At 40.7% G+C, this 20,216-nt stretch overlaps 1 protein-coding gene across 40 annotated transcripts in view; it reads right to left on the minus strand.

Annotated features, from left to right (window-relative positions):
• The window catches only part of SVIL (supervillin), a 208,705-nt gene that overhangs the window by 114,685 nt on the left and 73,804 nt on the right, over nucleotides 1-20,216 (minus strand). The window contains exon 1 of one of the 40 annotated variants that reach the window (XM_065586822.1): nucleotides 18,875-19,431. The exons of the other annotated variants lie outside the window; for them this stretch is intronic. The gene's annotated coding sequence lies outside the window, so the exon portion shown is untranslated. Of the gene's footprint in view, nucleotides 1-18,874; nucleotides 19,432-20,216 lie in introns of those variants that run through there. 40 annotated transcript variants of the gene reach the window in all.

A 20,216-nucleotide genomic window follows, 5' to 3' on the forward strand; every position in this document is an offset into this window, starting at 1 on the left:
AAAACCAATATATGAATGTACAAAGTTAGAGGTCTTGAAGTGAATAGACTTAGGACATTAAGTCATTTCCATTGACTGCTTCAACTCCACCAGAGGTCTTGAGAAGATCAAGACAACATTTGCACAGTGGCCAGCCTATCCTTCCTGGAGAAAATATATGGCTTAGTCTATTTTTGGTTCTATATGGTGCCTTTTACTCTTGATTTCCAGAAATCTCAGCTATGCCAGCAGTGGAAGAGACAAAGAGGACACACCTCAGCACCCAGCTGGTCTTGAGTTTGACAGCTCACTCAGGCCATTTGGTATTTCCATTACCCCCTCGTCTCCTCCCATTGGAGAGTATTTGGTCTATTTCTTGCTGAATGGTGTGGAATTACAACAGATTGCCAGGTGTTGGAAAGAATCCAAGTGAGAGAAGTGATCCAGTTCCACACTGTGCTACTTCCCATCCCTTTTTAGGGATCTCTCTGACAAGACAATGCTCAAAGCAGAGACAAGGGACACAGACAAAGGTGTTAAAGCAGAACTGGGAGGTGAGTGGGGGAAGAGGGGAGAGAGAGGGTTTCTACTCAAGGTACTTCATCTTCCCCAAAACCAAAAAAGAACTGAAACAAAATACTATATCAAAGTTTAAATTCTTCACACGTCCTTTAGCTTGTACAATCCCTACACTTCCCCTGGAAGACTGATTCAGGGCTCTTGACCTAAACAATTTATACTTTCACAATCGCTATCAAAGCTGACTCACTAGAAGTATTTTTGTGTTGTAAAACCACCACCAAGTCTCGCTCTTCTATCTAACCACAGCAGACAGCGTTCACCAGGTGCCTAGCCCTCATAGCAACATACCAGGCTTCAAGAAACAAACACCGTTTCTCCACACTTCCATGGATTTGGGTTTGTCTTCAACTAGCTGTAGATGAAACCCCAGAAAGAATGAGCTGTCTATCTCAGTCCCCAGGCCTGTGAATATTATCTGTATTGTGGTAGCACTTAAGGGGAGAGAATTTCCTCTGCTAGGCACTGTACTTCACATAACAATGGCGTGGTCCTGGCCCTTAAAATTCAAGGGAAAGCTAAGACACAACAGGTGGATGTAGACAGAACAGGGATGCACAAGATGACAGTGAGATAATTATGAACAGACACTTGGGGGGTTGGGGGGGTAGAAGAGATATCTAGTCAAGAAACATCATTCATTTGGGATATCTTGGACTGAAAACAAGAACAAGCCAGGGCTTTCCTTCCAGAGGAAATATTTCTGGACATTTAGGCTGGCTGTGGCTTGGCAAATGAGAACCCTCAAAGAGGAGCGTGGTACTTTTCTCAGGAAGATGGCTTTGTGGTCTCCCTACACGATACCTTATGCCCAACTGCAGATGTGACCAATAGGGTTTGTGGTGGCAGTAAGTTGTACTCTGAAAGGTACTCTCAGTGGGCACCATTTGTCGAGAAGTATCTTGAAGCACAATTCCACCAAGAAGTGCATATGGCAAGTGAGAGTTTGGCTTTGTCCTGCCTGATTTTTTCCCCCAGTATTTGTCAAAGAGGGAGAAAAGGGCCATGTAGGTTGTAGCCTATAGAGGTGATGCTTGCTTACATTTATATAGAAATGAAGTGAGAAAATTCAACAGCAAGCTGAAAATAAGGTCATGTAGTAAACATGTTTTGCTCCTAACTGGTTTTTACAAGTGTTTTACATGAAGTGTTAATGTTTTGGAAAATGCTACCTATATTGATAGTTATTAGTATGGCATTTATGCAAATATTAATTAAATATGAGTTTAATGTTATTAAATATTTTCTATTTTCTCACAGACTTTTTATGGTAAAAAAGGTGGATTTAATGCTAATTACTTAAGGTGCATTATTATAATTGATTCTAAAAAGGGTAGCGTGCTAATTTAAGATTAGGCATGCCCATCCACCATCAAGGTACTAATACCCATTCTCCTCATTTAGGGACTGATCATCCCTAAATGCATCATTTCATTTTAGAATGTGGGTGTCAATGCAGTGTATGGTTATATTGTAATAACTATTTTATATTAAATAAACAGATAAGCAAAGTTTTTAATTTTAATCACTCATTGTGCCAGTCACAGTACTCCACTAAACTAAATTATCTGTAACTGCTCTGGAGGCTTGAACCTTAAAGCCTGTGTGACCCCATTTTGAGACTTCCTCTTTCCTGTGATCCCAGACAGCAACAAAGTGGCCAAGAAACCCACATGTTAAGTATATTTAATGCTTTCTAATGTGAAACTACATAACACCATGTGACACGGGCATTTTGGCCTTTCTTCATTCTTGACCAAAACACTGCTGATGCCATAATCCAAGAAAGCCTGGCCACACGTGAGCATGTTTCTTGTTTTTCATTCGTTCCTGCATCACTAGACTCACCGCTGGAAGCCGAAGTGGATACTCTGCCTAAAAATGAGTCAGTTGTGCCTCTTATCGCAAATCAGAAAGAGGAATTCACTGTTACGTAAATGAGGCTAAGATTTAGAAAGGCCCTATGTGGTGATACTAAGACAGCACAGAAACAGTCTTGCAATTATTTTTTTTTAATCCATCGGCAAGGTACTCAGGGTGGCATAAAAGAAGATATAGACCCTGCCTTAAGGAGCTTACAAGCCCTGCAGATTCCCATCTCAGAAAAAGCTAGCACGGGCTCTTACCAGCTCCAGCAGAGAAGATGCTCTGTTAATGAGGTGGCTGCCAGAGAAAAGGATCTTCTGCACTCAAGTCCCTCACCTGGATGCTTCCACAGAAGGTGGTGCAAATAGCCAAACTGACATCTGCACGCCATCTCCGTACAGCCAACATGTCCATACCTGCTCCACACACGCCACACCAGGGAGCCGCCATTTTGAACTACTACAAATTGGCAGCATCCACACATGACCTCGCACTCACTTATGTGTGAGGTTACACCACCAGGAAGCCACCATTTTATTGATCAAGACAGTGCCCTCCTGATGCAACATTTGTGGAGCTGGTCTGGACACATCTGGTTACAGATGGCATCATCTCAAGCTGAATCTGGGCCATTGGACCTGCAGCCCCATATGCTGATGGCACAACCCCAAACCACAGTTGGAGACCCTATTCCTTAAAGAATTCAATTTGGTTTTATTCCTTATTTTTAAAATTAGGAATTGGAAACACATAAATCAAAGGTTATAAAGGTAAGTGCCCTCTGGGGTAAGAAGCATCAAACAAGGTGAATAGTTTCTATGGGTAATTACTAGTGATTGACCTAACTCTTCTGAAGATTGATTTGATGAACAGGGAGGCAGGACCACACACTTCTCACCTAGTTAAGCACTTTCTGGGATAGCCCCCACTGCTGTGCACAACCAGATTATTTCTAAGCAGCCTTCCACATGAATGGTCTTCAGAATTGGCAGACCACTGCTCTGGAACTCATTGCATACTTGCCTCAGGACATCTCCCTAATAAGCAGGCCTACCCTCTTTGGTCTCCTGCTGCCTCAGTGCCCTGGTGCTGACAGAGCTGAACTAATGTCTTCTCCCTTCCCCCAACACTGCAGTAGAACTGACCAGCTGGCAGTAGGTTTCAGTTGCAGGTTACCAGCTGGTGGGAGAGTTCCTGTGATGGTTATTTTCTCTTTTGGTTTATATTAATACTTCATATGCTAAATTAACAGAGCACTTTTAAATCTTCATGGGTATGTAGCTTATCTGTTGAAGTCAGTGGCTGAAGAGTCATTTCTAAAACTGTTGTTTTCAATTTGAAATCAAGTTGGAAGAACAGTTTAAATACCTCCAAGCCTTCAGGGTCCTTTTGGCTCATTTTTAATTTTACAGGGTTTTTTTCAGACCATACTATTTCCCCCCCCCAGGATTTCAGAGGCATTTCATCATCATTATAAAGCTATAACATATGATATCTAATTTTTGAGTGTCAAAATGGTGTGTTCCTTCCTTACTCCCACCCTTAAAACCTGTGGAAATTTATAAACTGATTGGCAACAGCTCAGTGCTAACAAACTTTAAAGGTTCGTTACATTTTGGCCTTCACCTACTCAAGAATGTTCAAATGTTTCATGTTTACCCACATTTCAAATGCTAGTCTTACCAGTGGGGATTTGCTTCAGCATTTGTTCCAAAATTAAGTTTCCCTTTATATTTATTCTATAAAAAAAGAAATACAAGCATATGTGACCCCGTCACACCGTACACACTATTATGAAATATGCCTTGTGAGGTATCAGCTGAAAGCTAATAAGATGCTGGTTATTAATATTGCACAATGAATGTGTTAACATTATAAATGAAGTTATAAATTGCCTCTGTATGATGTTACTAGAACACGTTTAAGACCAGACAGCCTAGCCTGGGTAAAGGTTATAAACAGGTCTGTTCTGAACAAAGGAATACGAGTTTACCTCAATGTACATATTATCAGTAAACAAAGCCATTGAGCTAAACTAGTGGGGTTATCCTGATCCCAAACTCAAGAGAGAGAATTAATATGGCTTCTGCTTCTCAGAGAGAGACTCAGCAGACTGAATGCCCAGTAGGGCTTCAGACAAAGACATCCCTTTAGGGATATAAGGCACAGAGAGAGATTCTATCTTTATCCTTCACCTTAGGGGACAAAAAACAAACAAACAAACACCCAAGCGATTTGATCTCTGTGATGTGTCCTGGCCAGTAAATGATGGAAAGGAGACTCAGGGACAGAAACCATCTTGAACAAAGACTGTATCTTGCTAGATTAAGTTTTAGAATTTTAGATGGATGTTTTCACTTTTATTTGCTTGTAACCATCTTTACCTTTATCTCTTTACGTGGTATCACTTAATCCACTTTTGTTAATAAACTTATTTTGCTTTCATTATAAAATCATCAGTGCTGTGTAAGTTCAGTAAAGTATGTGCTTCTTGAAAGCTAACAGGTTGGAGTGTATTACTGCCTCGGTAAAGGCTGCAAATCTAAACACTGTCTCTGTGAGGGTCCAGTGAAAGGGACTGTCCCTGCAGTACGATGATTTGGGGGCAAATTCAGGGCCAGAAGGGTACTAAGGTCAGCCTGCAAGGAATAATCACCTTGGGCAAAGCTAGGGTGAGGCCTGTGGGGTGCTGGCAAGCTGTTGGGGTCCATGCCTCCACCGAAGCGGCACAGCCACCAGACACCTAGGGTTACAAGGCAGATGATGACCAATCCCTTAATGGCCTGGATGAACCCAAACATCAAAACATATTATACCCAAGTTATAGAAGTTTCTATTAACTTTTATTTGCCACAGGATGGATACAAACTGTGAATGTGTAGTTCTCCTTAGACTCCATACAGTTTTTATTTTAAAGGAACATTTAATATTGTTAACAAGCAAAGTATTGGTAACTTCATCTCTTCGAAAGGGAATCAGTCCTTTATATGCTGTGGCCATCCTTCAAATGTACAATTTTAGCCTTTATATTTATCCAAGGTTACCCTAATATTTGCAGTAAAGTAAAATAAATAGACCTCAGTGTCTGTGGTAATCAGTAGGGTAAGGGAAATCCCTTACCCTACTGATTACCACAGACACGGAGGTCTATTTATTTAACACAACTGAGGGTTTTTCACGAGGGTAACCACTCTATGTCCCTTCCCTCATCCAAAGATACACTGTGCCAGCAAACCAGCAGTTGTGATCTACACAAAAACTGAACAAAAGAAAGGTCAGTCTCAGCACTTGAAATGGAGGTCTGTTTACTTAATAGATGGAAGTAAGCATGTACTTTTAATTCAGGGATCCATTTATAAAATGCAAAGAACAGATAACGTCCCAGTAAGGCTTTCCCACACAGCATAATCTCATCATGGTTTCCTAGACAAGGTAATTATTAAACTAGATAGCCTAATATTTTGCCATCTCTATAATTACCTCTGGAGTTTTCATCACTACCCCTCAAGATTCTTCTAATTTTAATGGCCTATTCATTAATACTAATTTGCGAACATTATACTTCCAGGGATTTTTACAAACCCAGTGACAATGCCGCTTCCAATCCTTTGCATTATACTTGCTGTTTGCTTTGTGTGCTTTTTACAAACCCAGTTTTATGCGGTCAGAAAATTTATCTAGCCTGTAGTTGGTCCTTCCATCTAGGTCATTTACACAGATTAGCAGAAGCAGCAGACATCTCAGTACCACACATTAATCTCCTTCCTGGACATCATGCCTCTTTCACATGGGTTAATCTGTTATAGGCTTTTAAAACTAGTTTTTTCCCCCTTATTTCCTATTTCACTTCCTTTACATTAAAATACATTTTCAAGGCTGTTTCCACATATGGGAGCAGATTTCACCCTTCTGAAGTCCAAATAATTCACATAAGAATTCTGAGAGATTTGTTCAGACAGTTGTTTTACATACCCAGCTTACTCCAATACATGCTACAAGCCTGCTGGAAACTGGTACATTACAGAAGCTAAATAAAGTTTGTGACACATTCCATGAAGTTCAATACCAAGAAGATTTATGGGAGTCTGAATAGTTTTTGCTTGCATATCAAGAGGACTGAAATGATAACTCATATGGCAGTCATTTATTTCTCACTGCCCACAATAGTAGCATCCAGTACTGCACTTAGAACAAGTTTAAAATTAAGTTACACAACATGTCACCCATGATCTAATTCACAAAAAGCTGCTTTACAGGCTCGGGATTCAAAGCAGCTCCTAACTTCTAAGCCAGCTCTGCTGCTCTTTTGAATGTAATGGCATGGACTATTCACATTTATGCAAGCTTCTGATTTGCATAGGGCAGCTATCTGCAGTATGGGACAGAAAAAAAAACAGCATAGTTGTCACTTGATATAAGAGGCCGCTCAAATAACAAAGGATTTGCCCTTGATATCTATCAGTAACAAGAAGCCAAGTTTGTGAACCCAGTGAAATTTAAACTACACTTGAAGTGCTAATCCAGAGATTTTTAAAATTAAACTTTCAGTAGCCATCCTCCTAATGTCACTGCAAAGTTGACATGAAAAAAATGTTGAAAGCTAAGTAGCATACCATTTCTACTGCACAGACGTTTGGCTATAATTCTTACCTGCCAACAGATGGGCAGTCCAAGGCAGTGTAGAATTGTGATCCTCATTTCCCTGCCCTGAGTTTACTAGCTCAGTCACCTTTGAAAGCTAATTTAAAACAATGTATAGACAATGCAAGTTTGTTCAGCTTCTGTGCAAACAAATATGGCCAAAATTTGGCCTGGCATAGAAGTCGTCCAAAAACAGGTATTAAAGTCAGCATTCATTTTTCTATAATGGAGATACTTGAGATATTTCCAAAGCAGTAATGAGGCCTGGACTCGGAAGGGTCCAATTTCCCACTGCTGCCCAAATGTCTTCTTGGTAAAGGTAATATTTAAAGTGGCCTCCATATCTAACCGGTAGAATATTCACATTGTGTGAGGGAGGAGGGGGAACCCTCAGATGAGAGGCCAGCAGGATAGGACAGGGGTCTGGGGGACTGACCTGACAAGGTCTATGGTGAAGATCTCAAGTGTAAATGGGAGTTAGTTTGAAAGGAAGGGGTATCAGTTGTGACTGATACATCAGTAGTCTACTAGTCAAACCAGAAAGTCCAAGACATGTACTACTATGATACAGGACCATCAATTATGTTAAGTTATAACAAATGTTATGAAATTCTGCAAGTCACTTGGCCAATTTCAAATAGGTATGATTCACCTCTGCAGCCACCAGACCAGTTATCTTGCTGTAGGATCTGGTTGTAGAGAGACAAAGTTTCAGAGAGAACTTTAAGAACAAGGTCTTTTTACTCAGCTTCTAGACCAGGGATTCTCAAACTTGGTTCGCGGCTTGTTCAGGGGTAAGCCCCTGGCAGGTTGTGAGACACTTTGTTTACCTGAGCCTCCGCAGGTACGGCCGTTTGTAACAGAGCTGCCGGGCCACCGCTTCCCGCATCTCCTATTGGCCAGGAACGCCGAACCGCGGCCACTGGGAGCTGCGAGCGGCCATACCTGCAGACGCTCAGGTAAACAAAGCATCTCACGGCCCGCCAGGGGCTTACCCTGAACAAGCCGCAAACCAAGTTTGGGAACTCCTGTTCTAGACAATCCTCACTGATGCAGTCTAGATAAGTCTCTGGTAAATTACAGTATTTCCAATTTACCCTTGTGGGAGACCAACCTACTTGGCAAGGAATTGTTCTGCCTTTTCCAGTGTAAGGTCCGAGGCCTTTTTCTGCAGCCACATTAGGACAGTAGCAGCCTTGAGCTAAGCAGCAGAAAGTCACATCCTCACATTCAATTGCATCAAAACAAAGAGTGTTATATCAGGCTGTTAAGAAGCCCCTCCTGTCCTAATAGTACCCACCATCATCAGATAAAGAAACAGATCTTGAGATGTTTAGGAAAAACTTTGTTTTATAGCATTCGGTCTGGCAAGGAATGACTTATCAACAGGTGTGTTTGTGAAATCTAGACATCTATTGTTTTGCCTTTATGGTCCCTACTTCTCTATTGTTTATCTATATGGTCTCTCTCTCTGATTCTTTAATTGTTTCTGTCTGTTGCATAACTAATTTTGCAAGATTTAAATCAACTAAGGTCGTGAGGTAGGAACGCTTAAAGAGTTGTTTCATAATGGGCTAGGATTGGTGAAAAATACTGTTTTTTAGTACTTTACGATAGAGCTAAGCAGGACTCAAGTTTAACTCTATAAACTGGGGTCCAAAAGGAAGTTCTTTGGAATCTAACTTCAGAACACAGCCCAAGATCAGAGCTGCCAGACCTCAACACCCTGCCAGCTACATCATGCAGAAGCTGGAGTCCCTGGACGACCTGATCCTGAATGGTCACCAGGAAAATTTGTCTGCCTTATTGGGAGTGGTGAGCATTGTATGGTTAGCGTGTGTATTCTGTTTTGGTAACTGTTAATAAATAGAGGTTAAGGATATTCCTGTGTAAGGCTCTTTCACTGGTAAAAAGACCTTGCAAGCCCGCAGAAAATTACGTCCTGAACCCTAGGAACTGGGAAAGGGTGGGGGCGCCTAAATTGACTGGTTACGCCTCGAGCCCACAGAAGGGTGAAGGTGGGGTGCCCTAGAGAATGTGGGTAACACTAGTGCCTCCCCCCTCCCCGTAAAAGCCCATCCCCATTGTCTTTTCCAGAACACAGGAGACCTAAAAAAATCACAAGCAGCCTGTGGGCTTCCATAAGGAATGTAATCCTTAGGAAGCTGGGGTTGATCCTTCTCCAAATATAAGGTCTGCTTTAAATTGAAGTGCAGCTTCCATAGGCCCTGGAAACAAGCCTAGCCTAATTTACTCCTCCCGAGATCATGAAGTAAAAGCTGAATTTGCTGCTCCCATTGCAAGAGCTCAAGAATAAGCTTTGCTTTGCAGAACTGTTTTTCTAGCCCTTAGAACCTAGAGAGCCAAAACCTAAGCTGCAAATAGGGCCAAATTTTAGTTCAGTTGTCAGTCCTTAGAGATGAAAGGACCATGACACTTCAGAGGGTTCAGGGAGGCACTCTAGCTAAATGGAAGAGCGAGATGTTGGCCTCAGTTTTGGGGGGTCTGGTCCCTGTGAGGCAGGTCATCCCACAGCATACAGAATGATGCAGCCACATTGGCCTGGGTCAGGTACCTAAATTATGTAAGCATTTTCTCATGTTTACAGCTTAATTTCTGAGCCGGTCTGCCCTGTTGGACCATCTACAGATAGTATGGTCAGAAGGTCACAGGAACAGAATCTCTACCAATTAGACTGTACTTAGCTGAACATATTAAAGCCCAGTTGAACTGGTAATGTACCCCTTGGAATCAGAAGCCCGCTCAATCTGAGCAGAACACAGGCTTGCCTTCAGGGCAGCTAATTCTAGTCATCGCAAGTGTTCTCACTTCGAGGGCTGTTAGCCAGTCAGCACCTTGATAAAGAAGAAAAGCCAGCCAGCACCTTGATAAAGAAGGATGCAATTGTAAACTATAATCACACTCAATGTAAGGATCTGGATTAGCAGGACCAACCATAAATATTGCATAGATGCCAGTCTCCTATTGTACATTAAAGTAATTGTCCCCAAAAAAATTTCAGGGAAGAGAGTAGTTAAGAGTGTTAATCAAATGTTTACATTTTTCTACATCAGTGTAGAATGAACAAAAAGGAATCTCAAGCTATTGAGTAAGAAAGTTGTCACAGTCACAGGGCTAGCTGCGCCTCTGACCCCTTGTCTGGGGTCACTGAGAACACCCCCTTCAGATGGCAGGCCTCATGCCTTTACCTCTCCTGGGATAGAATTCATGATTCCCCCACTCTCAGACTGGGTCCTAGGTTATAGTAACTTATTTACCAAGAGTTCTTATCCTGCACATCCAACTCTGTTTCAGTATCTGTGGTTCTTTCCTTTGGGAGCCTGGGGCAAGTGGGGAATACAGTGACCCAAAACAATTAAACTGTTTAATCTTAAAAGTAGGAACAAAGCATAACATAATAGAAAGGATTTTAAAAAGACAAAAAGGGCTACTTGCATATCTATCTTACCTAGAATCTAACTATTCTCATGGAGACCCTGGAAGGACTAAACTCCCTCAGACCTTCTCACAGCTGATTTTAGGGTACAGTCCCAAAAGCTTGTCTTCCACTCAAGAAACAAAGGATCTTTAAAATCTCCTGGATCCCTTGACCAACCTCCTCCACAGGGAGCAAGTCATTCCTGAAGAAGCCAGTCTGGCAAGCCCAGGAGGGAGCTGAGCAAGAGCATAAAAATGAATGGCCTCTTGCATTGTCTCAAGTGTTTGCTAAGAGGCCCACCTCCCCTCTTCCTAGGTGCATTTGAATTGGTATATGCACACAGTGAACGTCAAGATACAGCATCCATAAATTACAGGCAGCTCCAAATTCATTACAGAAGTCTAATAAAACACTTAATTGCCTTTGGTATGATTTAGAAGTACCTAGTCATTTAAATGTTTCTGCAGAGACCAATTGCTTTTGTTTGGTGAACCTGGTAAGTTCCCATGAGCCAAAATATATATGTTACCTACACTAGGACCTCCAATTCATGCCCAATATATAATATATCTTATATTTTATATATACACATTAATCTAGCCTGAATTGTAGGTCCAGAGGTAGCTAGTTATTCACAAAGTAGCCACCATTAACCCTCAGAATTCTAGACAAAGTTTTGTCCCCAGACTGAAGATGTTCTTCTAACTGGTTGTAAAGGGTCACTTGAAATGAAGTGGACAATTAAGGGTTAGATTGTATTCATAAAGGATTAATAGGGGCAATTAAGGGTAATAGGCAGTGTGGAGTGTTACAAATCGTTGTAATGAACCACAAAACCAGTGGTTTGTGTATGTCTACACCACAAGTAATACAGTGGCACTGCTGCAGCTATGCTGCTGTAGTGTAGATACTGGCTACAGCGACAGAAATGGATTTTCCATCTCCGTAGTAAATCTATCCCCTCAAGAAGCAGTAGCTAGGTCAATGGAAGCATTCTTCCATCAACCTAGCAGTGTGGACACCAGGATTTAGGTCATCTTAAACTAGGTCTCTCAGGGGTTTGAATTTTGCACCTGTGAATGACATAGCTAGTTTACTCTAAGTTCTGGGTGTAGATCAGATCTTTATTATGAGCTGTAGTTTACCAACAGTAACCAAAACATACATCAGTGTTTTCTTTCTTCCTAATCTGGAATTTGATTTTGCATTTCCAGTAGCTCTACAATTAACAGTGCTCTGTCAATCCCCAGTTAGTACATAAGAACAGACATAATGGGTCATACCAGTGGTCCATCTAGCCCAGTATCCGGTCTTCCAACAGTGATCAATGCCAGGTGCTTCAGAGGGAATGAACCAAACAGGTAATCATCAAGTGATCCATCCCATCACCCATCAGAAACCAAATCAGTCATGAGGAAAGTCCTGGTTGAAATGCTAATCAAACACCTTTGTGTGTTGTGCAACTTCCAAATACCTTCCTCTGATCCGACCCAAATTAGTGATTTCAGGAACCCTCCCCACAGATAATGTTACATGATAGGTATTGTCCTCTGAAACCTTTATTTACTAAAATAAGGTAAGCCAATATTGGGGACTTCATGTGCCAACAATAATGTGACAAAAAGGATGCTAAGATGACGCTGTCCTCTTTTTCAAGCCAGAAGAGTCAAACTATCGAGTTAGAGGTTAAAAGCTATGTGTAATCTTTACTTGTATAAAATTATATTGTCATGTTGTATTTCTTCATGTCCTTTTACCTTTTGGACTTTTAAAGATGTGTGATGCATCAAGTTTGGAATCCAATTATCCATTTCCAGTATTATAACAGATGCCATACAATAACCTGGAAAATTTGAAGGCAACATTCTATTTACTTCGGAACCTCACTTCAGCAAGTGACTTTCATTTAAAAGCTACAGGATAATGCTGTAAAATCAGATAAAAGTGTTTACTACATTCCCCCTAATTTTACTGAAGTAAAAAATATAATAGCAATAAGCAATAGCAAGATAGTTTGGTAGATAATGTCAATATGTACCCCCTCTTTACTCTGACGATTTCAGGCTCCTGACACAGGACTGCAGTGTACTACATTAAAAAATAAATCAAATAGCAAAAAGCAAGGAAAGATTAAAATTAGAAAAGCAAACCTTTGACTGCATTGAATGAGGGACGTGTCAGTGTAGTTAATTTTAGTTGGGGCCACTGTGACAGAGTGCTGGAAGCTAACAGGAGAGCCAGCACTCTGATCACTTAGACACCAACCAGTTCCCTTGGAGAAGGCTGATTGGAGATATGCAGCTAATTAGCTGATCCATCTGGGAGAGCTGATGAATCAATTAGCTATTAGCTCAGGGGCATAAAAGAGGACACCAGAAGGAAGTGAGGAGGGAGGACCTGGGCTAACTGAGCTCAGTATGATCTGACATTTTAAGGAAGGGAGACCTCTGTTCCTCCCTAGCCCTTGGGAAAGGAACAAAATATTTTGCTACATGAGTCTGTACTGGTACTGGTGATGAGAATATAAATCAATTCACATGAACTTTCCACCTACTGATGGAGTCTGAGAGGTTTCCAGGGCATCATAGGACGGGGACAGAGTGCACCCCATTACAGCCACCTTAATTTGAATTATTGTGCATTAAAATGTTATGAGTTCACCTAGCAGGCAATATCACGACTAATCAGGGACGTGATCATAGGGTTTAAAGGCAAACAGGGCTTCCTGCTACATGAACATAACAGAGTTTATGTGAGATCATAATGGCAAATAGGCTGAAATAAAATTTCATATGAATACTTTTTCATTAAAAAAAGCAGCATGAGTGCTGCTCAGAACCCAGGAAGCAGCGAAGGCTAAATTTAATTCAAAAATGTCAATTTGCATCATCCAAATGGGAGACTTCATCTGAGACACTTTTTAGGCTGTGATTTTTCAATGGGGCCAAGGAGCTGGGTGCTGAAATCCCAATGGTTTGCAAAGGAAATAGGCTGCGCTTAGCCCTTTTGAAAAATCCCAGCGTCTGGTGTTTCCAATTGCTCCCCCAAACTGTCAGTTTGAATGCTATGTGCTCTTGAAGAAGGAACACATACTTAGCTAATTTACTTCAAAATTACTTCAAGGCAATGTAGAAACAGGATTCTGAAAATGTGCAGTGTATTGCATTTGCCTTAGCTTAAGAAGTTCGTTACACCGCTTAGAGTTGCTCCACTGAGTTTCTGGGCCAGCATCTCTACATGTCTTCTAAATAGTGTGGATATAAACACACATTGGAGTACTGTTCGATGTCATCCTTTTCCTGCAAACCACCCCCCTCCCCGCAACCATCTATCTTTTCAGCATGTGTGTATTGTATGTGGCTAGAGGCAACTCAAACCAATAGAGATATTGCAAGTGTAATCAAAACTTGAAGCATGACTCTCCATCCCTCACTAAAAGCCAGATCACGGAGATTTGTAAATTTGTTACTGGCTTTGAGACCAAACGCCTGGGCCTTAGCTGAGGCAGTACCGGTTAGATCTAGAGGTCTGTGGTTCAACGACTGCTGATGATGCACCTAGGGAAGTGGTGTTACAGAGTTAACAGATTAAGGGTACACCCAGACTACCCGCCAAATTGGCGGATAGTAATCTATCCCCAAACGCGCTTCCGTCGACTCCGGAACTCCACCAGGGTGAGCGGCGGTAACGGAGTCGACGGGGGGAGCTGCGGCCATTGATCCTGTGCCGTGAGGACCCGAGGTAAATCGAAATAAGATACGTCGACTTCAGCTACGCTATTCCCATAGCTGAAGTTGTGTATCTTACATCGACCCCCCCAGTGTAGACCAGCCCTAAGTGTACAAACTGAAGATGTTATTCATTAGCAAACTTCTATAGCAGCCTCCAAACAAAGGTACTCAGCCTTGTAGCACACATTAGGGGTTAGGTAATAGTTACTTGTTTGAACCTTCTTTTTCCCCCTCTGTAAAAATTGAAACAATTTAAGTGACTTTGTCACCAAAAGTGACAAGAATTGAACCTAGATGTCCCTACTGCCAGTCCCATGTTGTAAGCATGAGACCACCATTTCAGTGCCCCAGTGAACACTAGCCTCGGCGCCTAGGTTTCTTATTTCAGTACAATAGAATGGTTGAGGTTATTTTTTTTTTAGTTAATTAAGAGTATACACAGTACTATTTGAGGTTTTCCCTGGCGGCTTAATGGAACAGATTGCCATAAGTGAGAGACCTTGAAATGAAAACTCATGTAAAGCACATGAAATCTGAACGTACTTTAGAGCACTTCTTGTGTGTTTAATCTCATTTTGAAATACTACACCTCATACCCCATTTCCACCACAATGGAAAATAGACCTTAAATTATCTAGTGCATCCTTCAAAAAAGTTATTACATTTGAGACCAATATGATTAAACAAAAAATGAGATCCTACAGCTGTCAGCTGAATGCCAGTAGTTTTCTAACAGTAGATTTTGCAGGTATAATCACAATGAACATCTGGTAATAATTAACTCCATACAAATAATACGGTTAACTCCCCACTGCTCTTTGGCATGCATGGTTTTCTCTGATCTACCGAGAGTCTACACAGCACTTCTCCAAATACCTGAATAAAGTCTGTTAAAAAGTATTAGAAACTGAAATCTCATTCAATCTGGATATGTAATGTCTTTTCTTTCATTTAAGTTTTAAAAAATTGATTTGATACAACAATTCAAGCTTACAAAGAAAAAAATGTCTTCCATTAACAAATCGAAGCCCATCAGTAAAGGCTTAGTATATAATTTTCCTGTTTTCTCTACTGGAAGACTCCATTGAACAAAGCATTTTTATCAGTTACCCAATGCATCCTTATCTGCTTAAGGCAGATTCCAACTGGAACAGGCTTTGCTCACTAAAACCAGAGACCTTCAAGCGTTTCAGTTACTTCAAATAGATAGTTTAGAGTTAACACAAAGATAAGAATGTGTCATTAAAAAGCGGAAGAAAAACTTGCCTACTACTTCTTTAAGAGGAAATTATGCCCTTCAGTTCTGGCTAGAGGGCAGAGTCCTTCCCAGTGGAGAAAGGCAGTCTGAATAAAAACCCTCCATCACAAGCAATGCCTATGGAAAGTGAGATGTCTCAGGTAGCCAGCTACACCTTTGCATTCCAAAGCTACAAATCACAATTATAATTAGTGACAACCATGCTATATACAACCTGACATTAATTGACAAACTGGGGAAGGAGGACAAGTAGGTTGACAATGGCAGTATTTTTTTCATTTCTTTAGCTACATTCTTCATATTAAAATTCACCTGGATGAACTGGTCTGGTGGACCTGTTCTATAAGAAAAAAATGAAGGTAGTGAGTTTTCCTATGTCAAAACATAAATTCCACACATCAGTGAGAACACAAATGTGCATAAGCAAATGTCCTGGGTTTTTAAAAAAAAGCCTTCACACCCCCACTTGGAGAACATGCATCTCCAGAGGAAAACAACTTCAGCTCATGATGCTTAATGATGTGTATGCTGGACCAATTTGCTTTTACAACATACCGTATGCTCTCTCTTTAAATGATACACAGATTCTTTCCCCTCACAAATAAAGCCACTGTGATTGCAGAATGCACCTTAATTCTCTGTGGTGGCAAGTGACTCTTAACCTATGACTCAACCATAGCATCTTTGACATCTCACTACAACAGACTGGGTTCATCATACTTTTGGAATAAGTAAAACAAAGGAGAAATGCCATTTCACTTTTTCTTAGCAAGAATCCCAGAGGCTCAGTGTATATCAAGTTCATACTGTAATGTTTCCTTTCTGCATAATGAATTGAAGATAGAATTCTTTGGACATCTTTAATGAATTAAAGATAAGGAAGTTACCTCCCTCTCTTCCCTCCAAATAGCACCAGGATTAGGAGTTTTGCATGAACGCCAGAGCTACACACCTGTAGTCCTAACTGAATAATGCAGCCCCTAATTCAAAATACTCGTACACAGACTTAGTCTCTGCTAGGAATGTGACAGAGGGAAAAGAGTACTTCTAAAAAGCAGAATTATTAATGCTTGACAGAATGACTATTGTCCTGGTTATCTGTGGTGGGGATTGGTTAATTGCCAAATCTTAGTAATTTGAGAATTCGTTGTATGAAGAGGGGCTGATAATGTTACTTTTCATTAACCAAAATGCTTCCTAAAATATCCAGCTACATCTTTAGTGCATTTGAGCTTAAATCCAAGGTTAAGGATTCTAGCACAGTCCTCCTGTTCTTACAGGATGGTAACCCTGGATTTGAACTGATACATAAGATTTACCACATCCGCATGTATGTTTGAATGTTGCAGTAGCCCTGTAAATTCCTAATTCATAGAAGGGTTAGTCCCAATTCTCCTGCCCAAAACCACCACGTAGGGGTCAGGTTCAGAAGCAGACGACACATTTTCCAAAAGAAATTCTTCACCCGTCAATGAGTGGTTATAAGTGCACAGTACAGGTTAATATAGTGATAGGATTTATTACCAACGATCTTTCTCAGTGGCAGGTGACAAGGAGTAATTGACTTATGTGAAGAGGTAAAGTTTTAGAATATGCTGCTATTAAAATCCAAAGCTAGTCAACCAACTGATAAGGGGAGGAATTATTTTATAAAAGAGTTATAAGAGTTTTAGTGAGATAAGATAGTAAAGACATTGAGAACACACTTGTTCTTTTTGCGGATACAGACTAACATAGCTGCTACTCTGAAAACTAACTTCTGTTTGTCAGAGACCGAGCTGACATGGTGTCTGAAGGATGATTTCGGTTGATACAGCATGTGACTAAGGCCACAGCTTCGGTACTGGGGAGGATCCATCTTTTTGTAATATATTGGACAGATTTAGACTGCGTGCAAAGGTTTCAATGGGCATTCAAGCAGTATTTACCAAAATTCAAGTGCATACAAAAAACAAAATTTTTTTTTTATAAAAATGTCTTACCTCCACTCACCAACGGATGAAAGAGGACTGTTAACAGTTTAATACATAAAAGCTAGCTGTCTGGTCCATTTGATGCTGTATAGTGAAACACCTGAAGAGAACACAAGCTCATGAAGGGATAGTGGGTATATTATGGGAACAAGTTTTTAGAGCTGTTTGAGGAAAGGTTATGGTCTTGCAGTTCAAGTACAGAACTGAGAGATGTACTCATGATCACTAGCTCCTGGGAAACTACTTGCCTCCGTTCCTCCATCTTTAAAATGGGGATAAGTATTTATATTTCCTTCACAGTCAGAGCCGGCTCCAGGCACCAGCTTGGCAAGCAGGTGCTTGGGGCGGCCACTCCGGAGAGGGGTGGCAGGTCCAGCTATTTGGCAGCAATTCGGTGGACGGTCCTTCACTCCTGCTCGGAGCGAAGGACCTTCCATCGAATTGCCGCCTCAGATCGCGACCGCGGCTTTTTTTTGGCTGCTTGGGGCGGCCAAAACCCTGGAGCCGGCCCTGTTCACAGGATGTTTTGTAAATTAGTGTCTCTAAACCAGTTAAGGTAGAACATCAGGGGGCATATTGGGAGCAAGGAAAGAAAAACCCTAAAGATTCAGCAGCTAATAATGCTGTGCTGGTGGTCAAGAATGAATGCACAACCAGTTTTCTGCCAAGGTATGTTAATGGAGAAAGCCAGAGAACATGTGAAAAAAGAGTGGAAACTGGAGAGTTGGAGATGAGTATTCCGAGTAAACTTCCAAGTCTAGCAATTGTTAAAATGCAGCTGTTGTATCTCATGTAAAACTACTGTAAGACTTCTGTCAGATTCAAATCATACATTTAAGTACACTTCTACCCCGATATAACGCGACCTGATATAACATGAATTCAGATATAACGCGGTAAAGTAGTGCTCGGGGGGGGGGGGGGGAGGGGCGCTGTACACTCCGGCGGATCAAAGCAGGTTCGATATAACACAGTTTCACCTATAACGCGGTAAGATTTTTTGGTTCCCGAGGACAGTGTTATATTGGAGTAGAGGTGTACTGGTTTTACAACACCTCCCCCAAAATATTGCGGGGAGCGGGAGGGGGAAAAACACACTGAAATAGCTTTTACTTAAATAATATTCCTAACCCAATTTGAGATATTGGTATGATAGGTTAATACACTCTAAAAGTGTCACACTTCACACACAATCCAGTCAGTGACAGACTTTCCATCCATAGTGAAATGAACTCTTCGTTTAAACAAAACCACGAGAATAAAAATGCCTCAAAGGAAGACTGAATGACTGGCATGCACAGGCTGGAAAAAACTACTCACACTTCAACCTGACAAAGCTTCAAACACTCTCAAAACAACTGACTTTTAAACATCTGCTTTCAAGCTTTTAGAAAGAGGTGTTACTTACTTCAAAATCCAGTGGTTTTTTTTTTTAAAAACTGCTTGTCTGGTTTTATATAGGAAAAAAGAAAAAAAGTCTTCACAGAATAGTCACAGAACTATTGCAACTCCTTCTAGCCAACAGTAAGAGTTAGACTTCCATAGCACTATTTTGGAGAAGTTTCTCACTTCAGCTAAAAATTTCTTTTCAAAGCATATAAAACATTCAGGTGCTAAGAAAACAAAAATGACACCTCACTCAAGTTACCAAATATCAACATGCAAGTTTGGCAAGAACATCTGCAGCCAAGATGATTCAGAGACCGATAAATTTAGAACGGTGCTTTCCTATGGCATGTGGGTGCCAAATAGAGTAAATATGCAAAAGCTATATTCCAAGTGCTGCTTCTGAAATATTTGGGAAGAAAGTTATTAGCAAAACTCTTCTTTCAAATGTCCTCAGCCGTCTAAAGTCCTCAACAATGTAGTTCCCTGATCTGCCTTTAGTGTTTCCATCCATCACTTGATTTATCCACATAAAACTACAGGCTCTCCAACCTCCGAGGACTAAGCCAAATGCAGTGTGGCAACTTCACATGGGACCAACCATTTATGGGCTGAACAGTAGAGCTTTGATACCAGCTAATCTACCATAAATAGCTCTTGAAACTCAGAAGGATCAGATCAGCTGTTGCAACACTCCTAGCCTGTAGTTACTTCAAATCCAATTATATTATCAACTATGTCCTGCAGCTTTCATTTTACATCCTCTCACCAAACCAAGAAATTAAAAGCAGCAAAAACTACAGAGCAATAAAACAAAGAAAGCCAATTACAGATATGAGGCAGGCCTGGGAATGGAATGGAAAGTAAGTAGAGAGAGAGAGTAAAGATTTTTATTAAAATAGTATCTCTTAAAATCCTTTTAAAAACCAGCAGTTTTAGTGGGTAAGAAAGCAGTTTAACAATCTGATGTCCAAGACAAAATAATAGCCCAGACTTGCAAAGCAAATGATATGAAATAAGTAAATAGTAGAACGAACAACAAATTGAGTTTTAAATGCAAGTGAAATTGAGCAGATAGTAACGCTGTAACAACTCGAGTGTTATTAGAGTGAGAGGATTGAACTGCCTAGATATCTTTCCATGACTTTTAAAAACAAAAACCAAATGTTCAAATATTATCCTTGGAGCAAATCTTAGACCTTCATTTTATACATGATTAAAGTACCATGTTTCCTTTGAAGTATTTAGAAGTGTTTTCCATCACCAAAAAACAAAGAACTACCATTTAAAAACCTGAACATTTTGAAGCCACTGGCAATTTTTATGTTTTACCAATGTAAGGCAATGTAACTTTCTAAAAATAT

Source organism: Chrysemys picta, chromosome 2 (assembly GCF_011386835.1).
Source record: "Chrysemys picta bellii isolate R12L10 chromosome 2, ASM1138683v2, whole genome shotgun sequence".
NCBI lineage: Eukaryota > Metazoa > Chordata > Testudines > Emydidae > Chrysemys > Chrysemys picta.